Consider the following 22841-nt stretch of genomic DNA (forward strand, 5'->3'; position numbering starts at 1 on the left):
GACCTATCATGGAGCCCGCACGTTTCATACCTAAAAAGGGGTCAGTGACAATAATACATCTCGAATTTCTCGGCGGAAAGTCATAGTGCACATCGGTGCGGTCAATGGTGCAACTTTATAACGCCTTGTTCCTCGGTTTCGCAAGATACAGCCTCCCTGTGCTTGGCAACACCAGCAAAACAAGAAAACAAACCCGCGTGTACTCCAGGAACTACAAGCTCAAGCCCTCAGGACGTGTCTCAGTCTTCCGATGTGCGCGTCTACAGCGGCAACGATTGTCGTAGCTCGAGATCACCCAATATCAACGTACTTGGCAACCGAGGCTCTCAGGGCGCATACTCTGCACGTTGCCCGACTACCTTCTCACCATTTGCCGCTTTAACCGCAGAAAGGCCACACACAAGTTTCAGTCGTATAATTGTTGTCAATCGTACCTCGCTGCCATCGAACTACGTCCCAGCAGCAAGACCATCCTCCCCTTTATGATGCCTGCAAAAACTTGAAATACGCCTCACCATCCCAGGAATCACAAAAAAGCTAATATGCCGTCATTTGCCCTGAAGCAGGCCATATTAGGACTTTTACATGAGGTGCACAGTGGCCGCGTACATGTTTACACAGATGGCTCAGTTACACGTGCAAGTTCAGCTGCCGCTGTGGTGATACCAACAAGATCCGTCAAAATACGGCTAAAAACGTCACATGTATCATTCACGACAGCTGCTGAACTGGTAGCCCTGCGTGCGGCTGTTCATTTCATTCAGGAGGAACCACCGTATGCATGGTCAATCTTCTGTGATTCCAAGGCAGCCCTACAGAGTGTACTCTCAGCACTGTGCCATGGATCACGTGAGCAGCTCGTCGCAGAGATCAGAGAAGTCCACCATCACATAGTTGACGAAGGACACGATATAATATATCAATGGTTGCCTAGTCACTGTAGCATACATGGCAATGATCGAGCAGACGCAGCCGCCCGATCTGCCCATGACTGCGTCAACTGCGTTGTCATTCCTCTTTCGAGAGCCGACGCAGCGAAAAAACTTTCCGCACTTGCGCCTGACCTGACATTAGCTCAATGGAATTCATCCGATTTCACAAGTGCACGCCTTCGTACCCTGGGCCCTAATTTGCAGCTCCCTATTCCGCTCGAGCTGACGTGACCGCACCCTTCTTGTCCGTCTATGGCTTGGAGGAGCATTTTCAAATGCCTACTCTATTCTTATCGGAATGGCCAACAGCCCGCTTTGTGACTTCTGCGAGTGCAATGAAACGATCGCGCACCTTCTTTGTGAGTGCGCTCGTTTCAACCCACAAAGAACAGCCCTCTGAGCCACCCTAGACAAACTGGACAAGTGCCCAATAATAGAAAACAACATCCTGAATGGTGTGGGATGGACAACAGATATGGAAACACGCGGAAGTGATCATTTTCCCATACTTGTAAATCACGCTAGCATGCGCTAATATATCAGGCGTTACAGCAGACTAACCAACTGGCAAGCTTTTCGGTACCACCTAACCGATCAATTTAATCAACATGCAACGGTGGAAAGATTCACAGAATTTTTGCAGGATAATGTGAACATATGCACAAAGAAGGTCTCAATTCCAAAACATTATGCTGCAGTTGACGGAGAATATGAACACCTGAGAGCCATCAGACGCAGATCCAAAAAAGCGCACCGATTCAACGGAAGTTTAGAAGTATACAAAAACGCTCAGAAAATTCGCAATGTAATGCGCAGACGCACGGAAAATTTAGGCAAACGGCGCTGGAGCTATTTCTGCGGCACGCTGTCTCCTCACACGTCTGTCCACGAATTTTTCTGGTAATTCGTTCTCTAAGCGGACCTGTAATGCAGAGCTACCCATTTCGTGCTCTCGCTGTAGCTAGGGAGGAGCACATGTGAGATAATAGTTGCACATAAATTCGGCGAGCTTATTTCCAGGCCTACTTTTTTATCACAATGTGCAGAATTTGACATTTCTGTAGTGTTAGCTAAGCAGAAAGTTACTGCTTGCTATTGGGCACAACATCCTCAATTAGATCATGCTTTCACATTAAGCGAGTATCAATGTGCAATTGCAGCATGTCTCCAAAAGTCTGCTGCTCAACCGAACGGCATTACGTGCAATATGCTAAGAAACCTCGGGCCGACAGGTACAAATGCTCTCTTAGACATGTGTAATAATTTATGGATAGAAGGAACTGCACCTGACTCTTGGAAAGTCGCTCGAATCATCCCAATATTAAAACCGGGTAAGACACCCTTGTGCCTTGAATTCTTCCGCCCAGTTAGTTTCGCAAGTTTGACGCGCGACTTCAGTGCTGGTGTAATGAAACGGATGTGCTGTCACACTAATTAGCAGGTTTTACAAAACATAGAAGCACAATGGATGCAATATTAGATATATTAACCTGTGTGGAACACGAGCGCGCACGTGGAAACATGACGATAGCAGTATTCCTAGACATCAAGAGGGCATTTGGCACTGTTAGACACGTTCATGTTCTGCTAGGTATGTTGGAACTCGGAATGTCTGGCAGGTCCTTGCGATGGATTTCTGCATTTTTATCAGGTCGCAAGATATTTGCTGAGACGGCTGAAGGAACGAGTGCTGAACATGTCAAACAGCGAGCACCACAGGGAAGCGTACTCAGCCTTTTTCTTTTTAACTGCGTCATGACTGATTTAACAAGATGACTGCCATCACAGTTCAAGTTTTCACTGTATGCAGAAGATGATGTGTATTTGGGCATCTGGGTCTAATTCTCAATTACTTCAGATGGCATTGCAAGACGGCATAAATATCATTAACCAATTTTTGAGAGAAAGAGGAAATGTTCTATCACACGCAAACACAGCAGTATTGCCCTCCACTCGGAGGCAGTTAAAAAATTGTACTCTTAATTTTGAAAGACACACTCTAATGATTGTCACACAGCATCGATTTCTTGACCTAATACTTGATAGGCAGCTATCCTGGGTACCCCACATAAAAAAAAAAGCTCTAAAACGAGGTTAATGCTATAGTGACTGTACTTCGCGGACTTGCAGGCACATCATGGGGCGGATCTTTATCGTCTATGCTGACTGTTTACAATGTATTAATACGACAAAATATTACACGGACTTTCCCACGCGTCAAAATAGCGACATCAAAGACATTTAGCTGGAGGACTACGCATATGTCTAGGAGTTCCACGAGCGACTTCTAGCTGTCTTGTAATAGCTGAGGCTCGCCAATCACCATTTCCAGTTATGCGAACTACAGAAACATGCCGAAATTATTTCCGTCTTCAAACACAGCATAAAAGCCCCCCATTGGCTCTAGACATAATGAAACGAGATAGAAGTTATGTTCATAAAGAAATCCGAGAAAATCGTCATATATTGCCGAGAAATGCATTTTGGAACTCAGACGTCGAATATACTTCATGACTGCTTACACTTCCAAAAATCGAATTGTCAGTAGACGGGATATTCAGGAAAAAAGACATGTTCATTCAAGCTGCTCAACAACTAGCGCTTTACCAGATACATATGCAGCATTCAGGATACAGATACATCTACACAGATGGCTCCAGTACAGCAACCTCTTCAACTTCAACATTCATTATACCGCACTTCAACATACAAGAATCATTTATCTCGTGCGACTTCGTCCACAACCGCTGAACTGTTCGCAATCCTATATGTGCGATGACATTTATGTTGTCATTAAGAGATGTCCAAAAATGCGTAATTTTCAGCGATTCACAGGCGGCTTGAACATCACTCTGCAGAACGAAAGGAAAGGCATTCAGTGATAGTATAATATACGAAATACTCGTAACGGCAGGCGAAGCGAAACATGAAATATCATTCCAATGGATACCAGGGCATTGTAACGTTGCTGGTAACACAGCAGCCGATGAAGCAGCACGACAAGCGCACCTCAAAGATGATGTGGTACCGCTCCCAATATCAAAGAATGAATTATGCTGCATTATAAGGACAACGTCTTTCAATATGTGTAGAAATACGTGGCTTGACCAGAATTCTAAAAGCTTGGATTTATATCATATTGATCCGTTTATTGAATTCCAATTGTAATTGTCATTAGACAGAAATGTGGAAACCCTTATTCAGGCACTGCCTACATAAAACATTTATTGCGCAGAATTGGCCTTGCGGAAACCCCCGAATGTGATTGTGGATTTGTAGACGAAGATATCTATCACCTCCTTCTATAGAGTGCCCGCATCACGACACACCAAGACGCTGACTTAAATCAACGCTAATTACATCAGACCGCAGACCTTTCAGTTTAAAGAAACTTTTCGGTCCTCAATTGGCCAACGCCCTTGAAGAGCGCTTTAAAAGCATTAAAGACTTTTCTTAAAGACAGCGGCATTGCTGGCCGTTTCATTTCAATGTCGTTGTATATATGTATGTGTTTGTGGATTATGTTACGTTGACTGTTCTGTCGCGACTATATGTGACAGTGCATTTACACGATGTATGTATATACCACCCGCTGACTAGAGACTGTGTTATTAGGCGACAGTATCATTTGTATTTTTGAGATTTTTTTTCTACAGCACTGTGGAGACATTTAACTTGTACATTGTATGTACCGTGCGTTTCTTACGCCATAGTGTTACTGTGAAAACGTTGCGTGACAAGTCCTGGTGCTTGCGTGAAAAGGTTATTTAATATGTAATCTCAAACCCTGTATGTTGTAAGATAGAACCATTCAAGAGCTAAGGAGTAGCAAGCGCCTTAAATTGTGCGTCAACATCTCCTTATATCATATCAATAATAATAATAAAAAAAAAAAGATGCGTGCAGAAACCACTGCAGGTTTCTGCAGACATCAGTGTGTACAGGTATAGGCTGCGGCATATTGGCAGGAAGATCTCGTTCGCCTGGTTTTTCGGTGGTCCAAGCAAGATATTCCTCTGCGTACTTCGTGAAGTCAGCGCTTCCACAGAAAAGCGACGCGGGAAATCTCACATGCTGCGCCGCATGTCTCCTTCCGACGGGGCGTCCTTTCCTTTATTTATTGCTCTTTAAGTTATTCCGTGAAGTACGGCGGCTTGGAGGACTGAATCAGCGTAAAGTACAAAGGCAGGGGTCTGAAAACACAAGAGTGTGCAGTTGAGGGAACACCTTTTCTCTGGCATGAACACGAAGAGAGGTGAACGTATTGTTGTATGCGGCTTTAAATGGACCTTTATTATTTGCAAGAAACATGTCTGCTGGTCAAATTAGGCGGCTACCTCGGCTTGCCTCTTGACCACAGGATAGTGTTAAACGATGCACCTTCTGTAACCCAGTTTTCAGTGTCGATAGCACGAAGGGACGCTGTCAGCGATGTTTTCATTCATTAAATGCGAGTCGCTGCCGCTCGATGGCAGGTCGCGTTGCGCCCGAGCCAAACACCGCAGTGACGAAAGCAGGCGCATGTTGCGGCAGCGCTTTTCCAAAAATCCGAGGACTTAGCCCAAGCACTTCTGATGAGTCGTCAATGCAAAATCAGTAATGTCCAACCCGCCGTGGTTGCTCAGTGGCTAGGGTGTTGGGCTGCTGAGCACGAGGTCGCGGCATCGAATCCCGGCCACGGCGGCCGCATTTTGATGGGGGCGAAATGCGAAAACACCCGTGTGCTTAGATTTAGGTGCACGTTCAAGAACCCCAGGTGGTCAAAATTTCCGGAGTCCTCCACTACGGCGTGCCTCATAATCAGAAAGTGGTTTTGGCACGTAAAACCCCAAATATTATACTATTATTAGTAATGTCCAGTTCAACGCCACTGGGCGGTCCTTCGAGTTGTGAACTCGTCGCGGGCACGCGAGCACGTTGAGACGCTTGGCGCGTTTTGATTTCGCCTCACCGAGGCGAAATCGCAGGCGGCAGCTCAAGGAGCGCGCGGCGGGCTTCCGAGAGCGAGGGTGGCGACGCCCCTCGCGACGCCACCTTCGCTGCTGCAGCAGCGGGACCGCTGCGTCGAGGCACGCCCGTTACGTGGCGCCACAGCGAATGGCAATTTGCCATTTCGCTGCTGCACGATGCCGGCTTTCTCGCTCAATGGGCCATTCTACGCTTTCGCATCAATAAATGTTTGACATATGTGTGACGTTTACCAGGACATAAATGTATACAGTTTTCATTTATAACACCAAACAAACCGAGACAAGCTGTTCGGTACAACGGAGTTCGCCATAACAGGAAACATGTGGTTTAACGGCAGTACAGATATGTTGCTGCCACGAAAACACTCCAAGGACTATACACACAGTACGGGCAGCGTAAACAGGCCGCGTTATACGTTGGCCAACCTCTACATCTCCGTTAGCCTATACGAAGCCAAACGACGTGTTTACTGCCAACACATTGCTTCCAAGAGACGGTTGATCTAGGAGAACCCACGTTGTTCTCTCATTCAATACTACGTCGACTGCACTGAAGAGTACGCTTTTCATACGCGATTAACTAAATACAAGTGGCCTTTTGACAAGCAAGCAGTTTCGTTTGTGGTCGCCGAGGCAAACGCGGTGATGTGCGCACCGCCGGCTGTGGTCTCTCGTAACGCACGCACGCCCTCGGCGCACAGAGCAGAGATTGTCGGCGCACGGGCGGATTAGACACACACGCACAGAGAGGCACACAGGGCGGTAATCAGGTCACCGCCACGGAGGCGGCGCGGTCGGGAGAAAGCGATCGGTCGCGGTGGAGCACGTCTCGGCGAAGGCTCGGCAAACCGAACGCTGGCAAGGACGATCGCTGAAATCGTGCAGCATTGTGCAGTCGGCGGCACGGCTATCGCAACAATCGGAGCCAGAAAGCGTTCTGTATAGCTTAGTTTACCTTAATCGAAGACTCCAAACGAAACTAACGCGAGCTAGCTCACCTGAACAAAACACGGGACAGTGTATACTTCCTGCGGTAAACAAACGAATCGGAAGCCGCTCTACAAACAGCTGCAATCTCGGTCTGTTGCAGTCCGGCAGGGGAGCGAGACCGTCGCTTCAGACAACGGCATGGAGCTTGCGGCATCATCAAAGAACTCTGGAATAGATCGTCCGAGGCCTTGGTTATGCACTGTGCGAGCAAAGCTGGACAAAGCAACGTCGCCCAGAAGCTGCGTGCAGTACTTTACAGTCTTGTCCGCTTACTGTTTTTAGCGCGAGGACTCGAGGCCCGGACATTTGGGACGAATGATAAACGTTTACTCTCCCCCTCTCTCCGTTCTTGACAGCAGCTGCAGAGACAGATGCGCTCGCGTGCACCACGGTAGTAAATATTGGAGCACTCGCTCTGTGTGGCCAGCGGCGCGTGCAAGTTCCACAACGCTGCAATGTGTTCCTACCGAAGTCACAGTTCTGGTGGTAGCTCTACTTTGCTTCAAATTATCTCTTTATACATTGTTTATATCGCTCATACATTGCCATTTGATTATGTTTGTGCACGAAGCCCGAGCTAAAGTTCCCCGAAACATGCTGTCCTGCCTCGACGGAGACTGCGAAATTGAATGGCGCCTCCAGCAACCGTAACGCGTTATACTATTAGTTATTTCTGGCTGCATTTTATGTTCTTATGAAGGCAACTGGCATGACTGGAGATCTGGGAGAGGGCATTCGTTCCGAAGAAGAAAAAATAGGCCGATGATGACAACGACCAACGAGTTCGCGAGTCGGCATACTATATTCCTGCAGTGCGAACACTGACTAGTACGATGAGGTTTAATGTGAATATAACAAACCAAATGGGCACACGTTCACACGAGCGTATCAAGCCAATGAATGACCCCAAAGCGACCAGTGGAACCCGCCGTAAAAGCTGGCCGTTGCTTGAAAGTAATGAGCACTGTTTTCTGCCTGCAATGAGTAAAGTCCACGACTAACTGCAACTGGTGTGACCTGTTGAAGGGAACACGTGAGCAATTGAGCTGGGGATGAGATAGCGAGCCTTCGCCACCTCGGAGGCCCCATGCATGGAAACGAAGAGAGAGAGACTGGAATAGGACCCCGTCGACGCGGCGCAGTGCGCAAAGGGGGCCTCTGTCTGCTTTGCCCTCTTTTGTGCCTGAAAAAAAAAAGAGTAATTGGTCGCACTAACCGCTGCTCGTATCGGCCGAAACGATCGGCCGTTTAAGCAACCAAGGCCGCGAGCTGCTTCGCTTGCAGGCGCTTGGCCAGCCTCGTCATTACAACACACGTTTTGTTGCCGGGCGACCGCGCCCAGCGGTCTCGTGCGCCTTGTCCGGCACTTCGGCAGCCCCACTTTGCCACGAAGAAATGAAAACGCGCGGAATTGTCTGCAGCAACGCAAGCCATTCTCGGAGTGCAGATTTAGGCCTCGGCGAGGTAAGCGCGACTGCGTCAGAACGACTAGCTGCCTCCTCCTGAAGAGAACATTGCACTCGAGGTGCACCACGGACGTGAAACTCTCGAAAGCAGATTGCACGCTCCACAATGCATACGGCGTGGTTTATAGTTGGCGTACGTGCTGGGTGACGGCAGCCACGACAAGCTTTCTTTTGCTCAAGCAGACAACAAAGGCAACACGCAACGAAAGCCACAGCACCAGCTTGCACGTGCTGGCATGTAATGCGCCGTTTTGCACAATAGTCGGTAAGAAGGAAATACTTGAACGCGATGCGAATTCGTACTGAGACAACGGTTTGAGATTCTACGCGTACCTCGTATGCTGCTTCAGCATTACTTCCGAAGCCTCCTATCGAACAAACTGTTGAGAGCGCCTATGGTTATTCATTTCTCCTGTAGGAGTGAACGTCCGCTGCGAGTACACTACAATGTCTGCCGTTCATCTCTGATACAAAGGCAGTGTCGCCTGGGCACTGTGGTTCAAGGGCATCAAGCGTAGGAATACGCCGCCATGCTGCTTCTGCGCACCCATGACTCGCCAACTAAAATCGAGAGATGAAATCCACGTTGCGGCGCCACAAAGCAAACGAACGTCTGCAGCGCCATCGCCGCCGTCCAGTCTCATTCAGCCGCCACACTGCAGGCCAATGCCGGACGTAGCTAACTGAAAGGGTCAGTCCGAGGCAGGCACTAGCGTGTCTTCAGATGAACCGGAGATAACAGTCTACAGGCTGTTGTAGCACTACACCCATTCCCAGCTATTATCGTTCACATGCTATCAACGCGGGAGTCGTATACCTAAAGAGACCGCGCGGTCGTATGCGACATGACTGCAGCCTTTCATTGGGGACACAACCTCCTTGCGCCCGATGCGCTTCGGTATTCGTGACCTACGAGACAGCCTCGGCGACTGTGCTGAGACTGCGCTCTGATGAGCAGAGACGGGCAGTTGTGCTTAAAAGTGATGATCTCTGTTGAATGAACCAGATGCACCAAATGAAATGAATTTAGCATCAGTGCACAGCCAGCGCAACCAACGCACACGGTGGCGCGGCGTGTCGGTCGAGCTGCGCCGCCGCCAGAGTGCGCGTTCGTGACCCGACCAGATGGGCTAATTACAGCGCTCAGGTGGTCGCCGCCTGTCCTGTATACGCCAGCGATATGCTCGGCTAGCCGCCTTCCCACGCTGAAGATCTCACGCGTTGCACATCCTGAACGCCACGTTGTTCTGGCACACCGTCGGCCACACTGCGCGTATACACGCGGCACGGCGCAGCGGCGTAAGATAACAGCAGAGGCACCGCCATCGCGCGGAGTGTTATCGCTCAACAGAAGCTCAGCTGGGCACACGACAGGATCCCGTTATAGGACGCTGCATATATGGTGGGCGCTGCTGATGCTTGGCGCGCCATCACAGCCTTCCTCAGAAAACATGGGAAAGGTCCATACACCACGGCTGTTTGCCACTGCGTGTGCGCCTGTGCGTTCGTTGTATGCGTTGTGTCGATTCCTGTGCAATCATTACTTGGAGCGTCATGTTGTACAGGCATACGGTCACGCAAACAACTGTAGCCGTCAAATAACGTTTCCCCATCTCGCTATACATGACGAAATCCACCCGTACGTGGCAGTAACATCCATGCAGTTTCTACAACCCAAAGCAAGTAAATGTTTTCTAAAAGTCCATACTCAAACACTCAAACACACTAAATCCCGGCTACAGCAAATCGCCGATATATTCGCGATGATCTTAAGAGTCGCGGAGGGACTGCTGTGTCGCGGTGTCCGCGTGTTTCTTGGAGTTGGCTATAAATTTTGTCACAATTACGCTCACCGCTATATTCCAGGGACACGGAGAAAACCACGGTGGGTAGGAAACAAAAACAAAGCCATTTCTGAAACACTGGAATAAAAGCTCTGTTCACGCGCCCACTTTCAACAACCTCGTGAAAGTCCTAGAGCTCGTGCTTCCGCTTTCTCTTGGCTTTGCGCTGAGTCATTGGAAGAAAGGTGATGGAGAAACAGTGACTGGAGGCATCAACACAATATGCCTCACGATATGTGGACAATCTGAAAGACAAGTCACGCAGATACACACGCAGGCATCAAGGATTCTGCGCCACTCTGCCGTCTAAATTTAGTGCGCTGTATCTCTGAGCAGCAACGCGTGCACGAAAAGGTCACGTTGTGATCTTGGGCGTGACCCGCTGGGGTCCCCCCCTCTGGTCCCATCACAGATCCTTCTTATTTCGCTCGCTTCGCCGACGTCGGTGCGGCGAGAAGACGACCGCGCTCGACCTCCGCCGCTATCATGGCGGTGGTTAGCGTAATGCTGCACCCTCATGGAGACGTGGCGGTTCAGCTCAGACGAGGCCCCTCGCAGAGCGAACTATCAAGAGAAGGACGGCGCTTGTGCTGCCCCTTCGCGGAGAAGTGTGAAACTGCCCGCTCCCAGCAATAATTACGGAGTCCCGTTACTCGCGACTTGGTCGTGGAAGAAAACGTGGCGAAGCGCCGCGCTGCGAGACGTGATGACAGATCTCGCACTGGATCGACTCGGATTAACTCCGGGGCAAGCGACAGCTATTCGAAAACTCTGCACTCGTGGACGAAGCGTGATGAGATTGCATTCTCGTGTGTGTATATGCTACAGCAGCCGTACCGCGGCTCATTTCAGAGCTTGCCCTTTAATACAGATGAAAGTAGCTTTGTTTTCTAACTCTGCTAAGCCACACAATGATGAAAAGATGGCGAGTTTAATGTACAAAAGCAAGCAAATGTAACACGAACGCTATGAGAGACGCCGTAACAGTTGAAGAGGAGAGTGGGGGTGGGGAGGGGGGGGTGGAGATATGAGTTGCGTTTTCCGGGAAAAGACCGGCTGCTCAAAGCACGCGGTACACGAATTTAAAGCTCTTTTGTTAGCGCTGGAGCGATATCAAATATTTTCCAGGACCATACGTATGCTATGTTGTTCTCAAGATTATGTTGTTCTTGACATCTCCAATATTGAGGAGGGGAGAAGGGGGGGGGGGGGGGGGCTGCAGGCCACACGTGCTGCTATATACCCAGAAAATAAAAGCAATCAAATAGTCAAGAAGAATAAATTGTTGGAAGAGCTGGTCTTGCATTGTTTCGTTCGTTTCCATTCTCTTTTTGTTGCGCTAATTTTACTCATCAGCAATCAAATAGCTCTTCGAGACCGGGTATTTTTTTCCCCCAATCGGAACACGGCTGCCGTAGCAGAATGCCGAACCCACGACCTGGTTCTCGGCATCACGACGTCTTACTGACTGAGGCGGCAGACAGCTGTTAAGCTTATGAATAAATCAGAAGGAAATCACAGCGGCAGCAAATGTATATACATAAGACATGACACGGTAAGAGATACTTTCGAAAATGCAATGACGGGACCGACAAGAGTTGACACACAGCTGAATACTGGTAAGCGCAGTTCCGAAACGGGACAAAAAGACACAGAAGCACAGTACAAGCGCTAACTCGCAAACAGTTCTTTTACGAAGTTTTCACCTATACTTAACAGCAGGCCAGGATCGCACAACGCACTGTCCGTCAAGCTTGCGAGATCCTGCAATCTGCTGTGTACTTAAGTAGGCGAAATCTTCACAAAATATTTTTAGTTGCCATTTAGCGCTTGTAGTGTGCTTCTGTGTCTCCTTTGGCCCGTCTTGGAATTGCGCTTACCAGTATTCAGTTAAGCATGAACCAACTAGCCCAGCAACAAATTTTTTTAAAGAGCTGACGAAGCGACATTACGACGCACACAGCTCATTTTGCTATGCAAAAAAAATAAAAAAAAGAGGTGAGGCGTGCAGACAGGACACAAGAGTAGAGAAGTGGACAACACGCCTCACCTCTTTTTTTGCATAATGAATCCTTACCAACTAGCTCAACTTTCTGTCGTTCTAAGCTTCATTTTGTTAACCTTTACCCGAGAGCTTCCGATTCTAAGTAGCTAATTTCTAGAAACAAAAGCGCTCATCGAGGCTGCATTTGCGCGGACATGTCGATTCGTGCAAACAAGAGAAGAAACGAAACCTTTCGCAAAATAACGTGGTTGTTGTGAACTGTAATAACACCACGTATGCAGATCGTTTTGATGAGGGTATTTGTAAGCTGATCAGTACAGAGGGCGAAGTCTTTGTACACTGTGGACCGGCATGCACCGAGATATTTGTAGCGCACAGGAGCCGCAACTTTGTGACATATTTGTAATTTGTTTGAGTCGAGAGATATGAAGCGACCGAGTTAGCCAGCACTTGAACCACTATGCGGCTGCGCAATCCAAAACAAGACGCGCGAACTTTGAGAAGCCGTGCCCGTTTGAACAATCACCGTGCTTCCTTCGTGAGTACAGAACACTGGCATTAGGAGTAACGCGCTCGAGGTGCAAGCTGTATGGACGTGCACCAAAGTGTGTCGTGCGTGACTGGACGACCTGTTTTCCGCACTGCCGACACGTGTGACCGGCCCTCGCAGACATTGCACATCGTGGCACCAAGTCATCACAGCCTTCCCAGTGACACTGGCGTAGTATTCTTGCAGTTCAGATCGCGTGGGGCGCACATTATTGTCGCAGTTTCTCTTATCAGTTTAAATCTTGTTTTCCGCGCGCCCTCATTTCTGCGCTCAGTTCTGTTTTCGCTGTCGACCACGCTCGATTCGCTCTCTGCTCAAGGTCGCGCTGCTACACATGCGCTCCGCCGACAGCGTTCACGAGTGTACACTCGCTTTCCGATTCACAGCGTGCGTCCTTCCTATCCCAAAAAAAAAAAAAAGAAATGTCAAAGAAAGGGACCCGAGAATGCGTTTTCTATGGCGGAGGCCATGTTTCGTTTCGTTTCTTTACCGCTCTCACTTGCCGCTTCAATTTATGCCCAGCGAGCGAAAGTGCACCCCGACAAAGGACGCCACAAACAGAAAAGACACAAAAAGGGGAGAAAAAAAAAATAACGTCCGCACGCAATTCTGTTGCGGCGCGGCTGCGCTGTTTCCAAGTGCAGGCACAAAAGGAAGCTACAGCCCGGCTCATTCGACGGCGGTATAGTGTTCCCCCGACGCACGCATGTAGTCTTTTGAATGTGCAGCACCTCGGTTCTCTAAAACTGGCTGAAACTGCACTTAAAAAAAAAAAAATTGAGCGGCTATCTAACGGTAAATACGAGAGAAATGCGTTAACATTACGGCTCACCTCTTTGAGTTCCCAGAACCATGATTTAAACAACATTGCAAAGTGCTGCTCAGGCGCTCACTCGATACTACACATCCTGCCTCTTCGAGAAGGGAAATGCAACTGACGGTGGTCCACCGTCAGTCGCAATATATATATATATATATATATATATATATATATATATATATATATATATATATATATATATATATATATATATATATATATATATATAAATAGCCTACTTTGGCATTCCTAATGCTTCTGCATGAAAAGCCCTCTCAGGGACTCGGGGCTTTGATCTCGGCGGCAAGGCTCGCACGAACCCTCGTCATTGGAGCACTTTTCGAACAACCAATGCTGTTCGTGCACTGAAAAGCTCCGTAAACAGTTGACGCGGTGCAAATGGACACGTGGGGTACAGAGAAGAGCGTACTCGATCACGTGATTGCGCTGCTTACCATAGCCGACAACCGCTGTAAAACGTACCTAGTTGCGTTTGCAGCGAACTTCTCCAGTACGCCGAAGCCAGAAGCGGGCGTATTAGGAGTGCGCGGAATCGTTTGCCGATAAAGCATACGCATACGATGGCTCAAAATCCAGGATACGCGGGCACGGCCACTGCCGACAAAAATACTAAGAGAAATATGTCGATATTAATTTTAGCATCGTCTGCACCCTCACACTAAGCTTCAGGCGCGTACCAAAATCTCTCATCAACTTGTCGCGAAAATTTAACGGAACGTACGTCATCAAGCAGTTATCCAAATTTGAATCGCTGCGTTTATATATCAGCAGTCCTTGATAACCCCGATGTGTCTGATAATGTGCCAAGCTTCTGGGTTCATCATCTTCGGTCGTGATTCAAACAGTGACAGTATATTCGTTATTTAGTATAGGCTCCGCGAACGACAGCGCATATATATCTGTGCAGCATTTGTCAATGTTGTTTCGCAACCTGCAAGTTACCCGAGGAACAGAAAGCCATGGCGCGAAGCCGCTTGAATTCTCGCCGTGTAATTTCGTGCGACACTCTACGCCAGCGCAGCCGTCGAGATTGCACGCGGATGTGTCGGTCCTCAACGCGTCGACGGGCGAACGCGAGGAGCTCGGTCGACGCAGACGACGCGGCCCGAGTGCGGAGCGTGCACGGGAAAAACACGCCGTGTCGGGTCGCCGGAGCCGCAACGCTCGGAGGACACGTGAATCGCGCGACCGAGCGCTGTGAGTGGGCACATTCTTGCGGTGTGCATGAAACGCGCCGCCTGGGAAGACTGCGCCGAACGAGCTATTTCGCCCATCGACTGTTTCGAATTAACAGCGGCAAACGCGCCGAAAATCGACACTGTGCACTCACGCATCATAGATGGCGCATGTACAGTGGGAAAATTGAGGAGACAGAAAAGGCTTCCTAGGTTCTTGTCTTCGATGGCACTATTTTAATAACCGAGCACATCCTATACATGCCAACTGGCACGAGAATCGCGAAACGTCACTGCACGCAACGCATACCACTTTAGTTTCTCCTAACGTATTCGTGCCATATATGGATGTGTTACGAATGCGAGCGACGATATAGTTTACTCGGACTACTTCAGAAACGCTCGGGCTTTGTCCTGTTAGTGTTACATGCATGTTTTGGCGTATTCGCGTATACTATATATAGGCAGAACAGTGAGGAAACTACCGCTTCGACTTTTATAATGCCTCTGGATTAATATCGTCTTTATCGATTGCCGACTTGCCGTGCTTCGTAGCTCCTATCACGCTGCACGGATTTTGCGAGACAGAGCTGGACGTCAACAAAGGATAATGCGGGCAACTTGCGCGCTGCTGGCGTCGGCGGGGAAAATCCATCGCTCACGCGCGCTCAACGCGCAGCCAACGACCGACCCAGTTTCCGCCGTTCTTGGCATTTCTCTCGACTCGGAAGTGTTTCCCGGTTGCCTCTGGCGCAGTGGCTTCGACCAACTGCTGCGGCGCGCGAGACGCACCTGCTTTGCTTTCTTTTCTCCGGGAGGAAGAAAGGCGCCCACGTACGACGGCGCAGGCACGCAGCTCTCTGCCGATACGCACACCTCGAAAACCGAAACGCGTGCGTTGCTCGACCGAACGGAACAATGCCTTTTCTCTCCGCGGAATGCCTCGAGATGCGCAAAGAAGGCCGCCGCTGCTCGCGCGCTTGTTTGTCAGCGGAAGCCGGCCAGCGGCAGCGCACGGGATTTTGACAAGCGGCCGAGGGAAACGACCGCTCCTCTGAAAGAACCCGCTCCCCCCCTAGCGAGATATGACCCGGAAAGGCCGGCATTACAGACGTGTCGCGCATTACGCATTGCCGCGGTACGCACAGGCCGCGCTTCTACGCATCCTGAGCTGTGTCGACCACTCGAGCGTGCGCTATACAGGCCTCGGAGAACAGAGTATGTACGCACGTGTAACTAGCGGTGCACGGGACGAAGGCGGGATAATCAGCTGACAGCTCAACTTTTCCGCTCCCCGGATGCCACAGAAGCGGAGTGTCAGCAACCGCCGTTCCCTGTAGGTCGAGTTGACCGAGTTCAGTGCTGCACAGCTACGGTCATCTGACGAGAACTCGTATTCAGTTTGACGCGCCCACGGCCAGGAACATCTTGAGCGTCTAAGTAATCAAAAGTAACGTACAGCGCGAAGGACAAGGACAGCGATAGACGACATACACAGCGCTGTCTATCGCTGTCCTTGTCCTTCGCGCTGTACGTTATTTTTGATCATGAATTACCAACTAGCCCAAGCAAGCACCCTAGTTCACGTCTAAGTAACTTCTTCGCACGGGAGGATACACGTGTGTACAGAAAAATGAGGCAAGACATCATCGGCACATTTGCGCACGACTTCACACCGTGGTCACGTCGGCACACACGGTGGACCTCGTAAAACACCTACGCGGAATTGAGAGTCGACGATCGGCAGTGCCGCTTTTGCGTCTTGGGCAATGGCCGGTCGACTCGGTGCGACAGATTGAGAGCGGTCATACTTGTATCTTCGATCTCGAGAAGCGAACGTGGAAGGTTGGTTGAATCCTAGCGCGTTTAGATAACGTATCGCGTCATTGACGCACAACAGCAATCCAGCGTGCTTTTAAGGGGGGAGAAAATTGGGAAAGACGACAACTGCAAGGTGGAGAACAGAGAGAAAAGTTTAATTCTATGCGGAGAGGTAAGCCTATAGCGACAGGCTTGGCATGCTGTACTCCACTTGAGATGGCGAGGGATGAAATAAAGGGAGTGAAAGAACAATAAAGAAAACAGGTTGTAGCGTATACTCACGCGCAAAACGCACTTGTACAGAAGTTATTCACACAGTCTCAGAGGCCTGCATCCCGCAAGAGAGAGAGAGGAGCAGAATCAGCTGCAATTACACAGTTGCAATTATGTTCGCAATTAGACTAAAACATAAAGTAAAGGAGAACTACGTTCTAAATTTCTGCCCGTACTTATATAGCTCCCGAGCAGGCTCGAGTGCGCAATAATCCTTTGCTCGAAGACGGTTTGCTCCATATCTGAGAACAGCTTCAGGGATGAAAAGCCATGAAATAGGTTACGAAATACATGAAAAATGAAAATAATAACGAGATCACGTTAAGTATAACACGCACGAGGGAAACCTCGATATCGGCGGAACAATACGCTCTTCGTCTCGGATCGCACAACGCACCGGTGCCAGGCTATTTCAAGGCGCGGCATTGCGGCGGCGGCGCGAGACAAGGGGGACCGGCCCGACGATGCCCGAAGGCAGGCCTTGAGACATCGGAGGACAGGCGCCGCGGCCTCGATCCACGCCGGCGAGGGAGCGGCTGCGATGAAAACAAGAAAAGCAGCGCGACACTCGCAAAAGGGCGCGGAGTATTCACTGATGCGCGCACCTAGCTCGCAGAGTCTGTGTCGGGAGATTACGCGGTATCGGCCTGGCATCACTGCCTTTACGCTCTGCCCGAAAGAATACATTTTAGATCGCAGAACCTTGAACAAAGCGCCTTCAGCAGCTACGATGTGTCAGATCGAATATTCTGCGCGTTTCTACGAAATCTTGAGAAAACATTGCGGATGCGAGCGAACGCGCTGTAGTGCCCTGTACCACGGGTACTAAACCTCCATAATGTTGAACAGAAGCATCGTCCAAATATGCTGGTAAAAAGCGAACGTAACGAAGCAATTTGCGTACAAAATGTTCCGATCATATCTGTCAGCGTTTCTTACTATATGGAAAAACAAAACTTGCTCGTTCGCTTGTGTTCCGCGTGGCCGCTCGCAGATATATCGGCGTTTATTTTTTTAAACGAAAATAAAGAAACCGTATCGAGGCCGCTGCCCATTGGAGCCATCATCTGACGTCACATCGAAGTAGATAACAAAGACTGCTGCAAATTGGTTTGTGTGAAGACAATGGTGATATATATGTGCGCCCATATAACATTATCAACGACGGGGTTACAACTTACAGCGTGTGTCTCAGCTACTGATTAGCCAAGCCGCTAATCAAAAAGTCCGAGAACACTTAAGAACTTATGAATTGTGAACGCGAAAACATTAATGTCCAATTGAATGCCGTTGAACGTCCTTCGAGTTTTGCGCTACGAGAAATGCACCACAGCGGTACGTGCTGCCCGAGCCAGCAAGCGACAGCCTGCGGCGCCAACACCGCATCCCGCCGAGGCCCTGCGCGACGAGAGACCGAGGAAGCAGGAGCGGCCACCAAGGCCCACAGGCGTGCGCAGTCGCAGCTAAGCCCAGAGAGGGCGAGAGAGAGCGAGAAATACGAACCACGCGCCGGCTTCCCGAGGGCGTCGCGGCGAAGCCCTCTCCCCTCGTGCAACAACACCTGGCGCGCTAACACGGCGGCGAGCTCTTCCTTTGGCCCGCTCTGCTCCGTCGAGGCGCGCTCGTGACGCGGCGTCGAAGCCAATGGGACGTTAGTTGCCGTCTCGCTGCTACCGACTACAGACGGGGCTGTCAGAGGTCTTACGACCGAACAACGTCGGTCTCAAAATCGTATCTTGCACCATGTTTCTTAAATCCTTTTTTTTTTTCATTCAACAGCTTGGCTTATGTTAGCAGGGACACCCTATAAATATTCCTGTAGGCGGAAGACAGACCAAAACGCGGCCAACTCTAGAAATCAGCTTGCAGCCGAAAAAAATGCACGACGGCACGATTTGCGACGTTAATCTACGAGCAGATATAAAGATCTACTTGAGCCGTTTGCAGAATACGAATACGTCCCCGTTCACGTACGGCACTTGCCAAAAGTTTCCAGGCCAGCGCACGCGTCACCAGTTCTCTGGACACATTGCATACCAGGACCGATCAGGAATTGTCTCACTCTCAAGTTAGAAAGCTCCAGAAGACTCGCCATGCTAAGGTTATCAACTCAGCAGCGCTTTAGAAATTTCTGAAAAATGCTTGCACATACTGCTGTGCGCCTCCAACCAAATAACGTTCGAGGAAGTAAGTTTCTTGCAATCATATCGTTAACAAAGACTCGCAGAAAACCGTGAAGGTCCATTTCATTCGATAGAGCAGTCCAGTGCGTTTCGAAGACACCTCAAGGTAATTCATGGTTGAGTCAAAGAGAACGGACAGCAAGGGAAACGTACAAAGGGACGGCGAAGACAATTCAACCATCGAGCGAGGCGAAGGAAACCGAAGACACAAATTGAGCTGCAAATGGCTGGCAAAATTTCGCTTAGCTGCATGGCGGCAAAGGCAGGTGGAGAAGAAACAATTTTTAGTACATACGTTCTTTCCCCTTCAAGAATGCGCCAGTAATGACGCGAGTTCCGCTACTTATTTTGACAGAGCCTGTCGCGGGAGATATCCATAGAGCCTTTCTGCGTTATGTAGAGGTTTTTCCCAGCTAACTTGGACCAAGATGAGAAAAAAAAACTGCACTGGAAAAATTGTACCAACTGCATGCTAACGGCAGTCGTGTGTCCTTATACAACCAGTACTTTTAACGTGAAAGCAATATATGCCCCATTATGCGAGAATACGTCGTATTCGGCGGCGTGACCGAACGATGGTAGCAAAAATGGCCGACGGCGCAGAGTAACAACACGTCAAAAATACTCGAATACTGAGTTCTAGATATCGGTGTTCGGTCAAGAGTGTAAATAGAAAGGGGAAGCAAGGAGCATGTATACACTTAGCAGCGTGAAATGAGGGAAAAAGAAAGCTTCACGCAGCAACTCCCCTGGGCGTTTTTCTAAGTATGCGTAAGCATTCTGCCATGTACGTGCTCTTCTCCACGCAGCTCTGTGCCATCATCAGTGTTACGAAACTTGTGGCACGTACAAACGACAGTTCTGCGGCGACACACACTGGTGCAGACGGCGGCGCAAGGTGCACTGATAAGCCAAGCGAAGTATTGCAGGTGGTGACGCCAGGTGCGCTGATGACGTTCCGAGCATCATAAGCCGTTATCGCTCTTAAGCACCTTATGCGTCCGTGTAGAATCATCATGAACCATGATCAAACGTACTCCGTAGGCGGCACTGACCTATCAATCTGGCGCGGCCGCGTGGACCGTATGAAAGCGATCTGCGATGCGGACAGAGAGTACCGACTGCTGATAGCTCCGCGCGCTGTGTTTTCGACACTTCGCGTTGAAGAAAGACGCGCGGGCCCATGAGCAACGGAAATTTGTCGGTACATTTTGCCACGATGTCGCGTGCATGTGGTTGCTCTACGACGCGACGCGACAGAGCGACAGTGTCTGCGCGTCGCTTCGCTTGTCGCTTGAATATCACGTGCATGTGGTTGTAAGAGCTGCGCTCTAAAAACGTCAGGAAGAAACTTCTTCGGCATCTAAAACATGCGTAAGCATTTGCTACTAATCTACTGCTTTTGTCGCATGCTGCTGTTTGGAATAATGGCGAAAAATACCGCGAACGTCGAAACGGACAAGCGCGGTTGCAACGCTGCGACGTTCATTAGACCAGCGTAGGACGACGTAAGAAGGTAAGTAGTAATGTTCAAGGGTGTTACAGGCACCGAAGAGCATTTACGCGTGACTGTATAACATTTTGTTTTAAGCAAATACATAGCATTTTATGACGTCTTTTATGTACACTGTCTTGTTGGTCTTCCTGCGCATCTTTATCTTCAATCGCCTTGCGTTTGGATAGCGCTGCTTCTTCGAGAAAGATGAGCACTGGCCTGCGCGTACTGTATGCAGCACGTGACGTAATTGAGTGGTGTGACGACTGGAAGACCTCACACGTGGTCGATGACGCTGCTTCAGCTCGATGTAGGGATGTCAGTTACGAGTCGCGAACTCGCGCCACCTGCGCCACCGCGTTGCTACGGTTGAGAAACACAATAGACGTGTGGTTTTGCGCCGCTATGCGGGAACGATGGGTAGCGCAGTGACTAAGACACCTGACACACAGGCGCCCTGTGTGTGTGTGTTCTTCGTCCACCGTCGTTTTAGCGCCGTCATTTCAGATCGTCCTCAGATACGTGCAAGACTTCAAAAAGCTGCTACTCTGACAGCTACATACCTCCACAACCAAGGTGTTGAAATGTGCACTGATGGCATTCACTCGCAAAGCAATGACACCCTACACCATCTCAATAAAGGGCCAGACAATTCCTCATGAGAAGACTCGCAGATTTCTTGGCATAATCATTGATAGAGATCTGTCATGGAGCCCGCACGTGACCTACTTGAAACAGCGTCTGACAGCAATATTTCAGCTTTTCAAGTTTCTTGGCGGAAAGACTTTGGGAATGTTAGTTCATGCAATGTTGGAATTGTACAGGGCTCTTTTTCTTGAGATACAGTTTGCCCGTACTGACCAATACTTGCTAGATAAATCTTCGTGCTCTACAGGCTATACAAGCTCGGGCTCTTAGGGTTTGTCTTAGTTTGCCAAAATGCACATCGACAGTGACGACTATTGCGAATCGCTCGGGACCAACCAATACAAACACACATTGCGGTCAAAGTGTTGAGAGTGCACATTAGGCACTTTGCCTATGCCCGTTCCCACCATCTGGCAACACTACCGTCAGAAAGGCCGCAGGCATCATTTTGTGCAACGAGTTCGGATTAGTACACCCACCTTCCATCAGGCTTCACCCCCGCAACTATGCCATCGATTCCTCCATGGTGTTTGGCTCGACCTGCAGTGAACCTCACCGTGCCAGGAATCAGGAAAAAATCTGGGCTGTCATCAGCTGATTTTAAACAACTAACGCTGCTCCTTTTGCACGAGAGGTACGCCGACCACGTACATATTTATAGAGATGGATCGGTAACTCCCCAGTGTTCCTCTGGAGCCGTGGTTTTCCTAGCGAAAGCCACCACAATCAGTTTCAAGACGTGTCACCCAACGACACCGACGGCTGCGGAACTTGCAGCTCTTCGCGCTCCACCTCGTCTTGTCAGCCGAGAACAACCTCGAAGATGCTCAATATTCAGTGACTCGAAGGCAGCACTACAGTCTTTGCTATCAGCCCTGCGGCGTGGACCACACGAACAACTGGTATTCGGGATTAGAGAACTAATCCATACCTTGACTGAGAAAGGACACCACGTGACATTTCAGTGGCTTCCAAGTCACTGCGGTGTCATAGGGAAATAACACGCCGATAACGCTGCTCGGTTGGCTCTGCAAGGCGACGAAGAGGAGCCGATACCGTTATCAAGGTCAGATGCCCCCAGAGAACTTCGAATGCTCACCAGTGATATCACGTTCTCCTTGTGGAACGCAGGAAGTTTTCAAAATAACCGGCTGCACAACCTAGATTCCTCTCTACGCCTTTGCATTCCAGCTGGACTCTGCCGTCGCGAAGCTACCCTGCTTTGTCGAATATGGCTAGGGGTGGCCTTCCCTAAGTCCCTTGCATTCGGAATCGGACGGGCCGACAACGCCTCGTGTGATGACTGTGGTAGCGAGGAGACTCTTCAACACCTTCTCTGTGGCTGTCCTCGCTACAATTTGCAGAGACGATCGCTCTCAATCGCGATAGCGCTATTCGACCAGACCTCTAACAGAGGAACTTATATATATATTTTAGAATGCCGAAATCACAAACCATCGCAGCGGAGGGCTACGCGGGCACTGTTGCACTCTTTAAGGGCAACATAGCGGCTGTAGCCTGAACCGATGTTTATAGTGCTGCAAGTGCTACTGTGCTGTGGTGACGGTATACGGTGACAGTATTTGATTGTGGTTGTATGTCTATGTTCCTTTCTTCCTTTATATCTACTTTGCTATCACTTTACCTC

The 22841-nt window shown here is 49.5% G+C and overlaps 1 protein-coding gene across 6 annotated transcripts in view; it reads right to left on the bottom strand.

Annotated features, from left to right (window-relative positions):
* LOC142559769 (uncharacterized) overlaps positions 1–22841 on the bottom strand; it is a 448941-nt gene that overhangs the window by 121199 nt on the left and 304901 nt on the right. The window contains exon 2 of one of the 6 annotated variants that reach the window (XM_075671407.1): positions 16877–16922. The exons of the other annotated variants lie outside the window; for them this stretch is intronic. The gene's annotated coding sequence lies outside the window, so the exon portion shown is untranslated. The remainder of the gene's footprint in view (positions 1–16876; positions 16923–22841) is intronic. 6 annotated transcript variants of the gene reach the window in all.

This window comes from Dermacentor variabilis, chromosome 10 (assembly GCF_050947875.1).
Source record: "Dermacentor variabilis isolate Ectoservices chromosome 10, ASM5094787v1, whole genome shotgun sequence".
NCBI classification, from domain to species: domain Eukaryota; kingdom Metazoa; phylum Arthropoda; class Arachnida; order Ixodida; family Ixodidae; genus Dermacentor; species Dermacentor variabilis.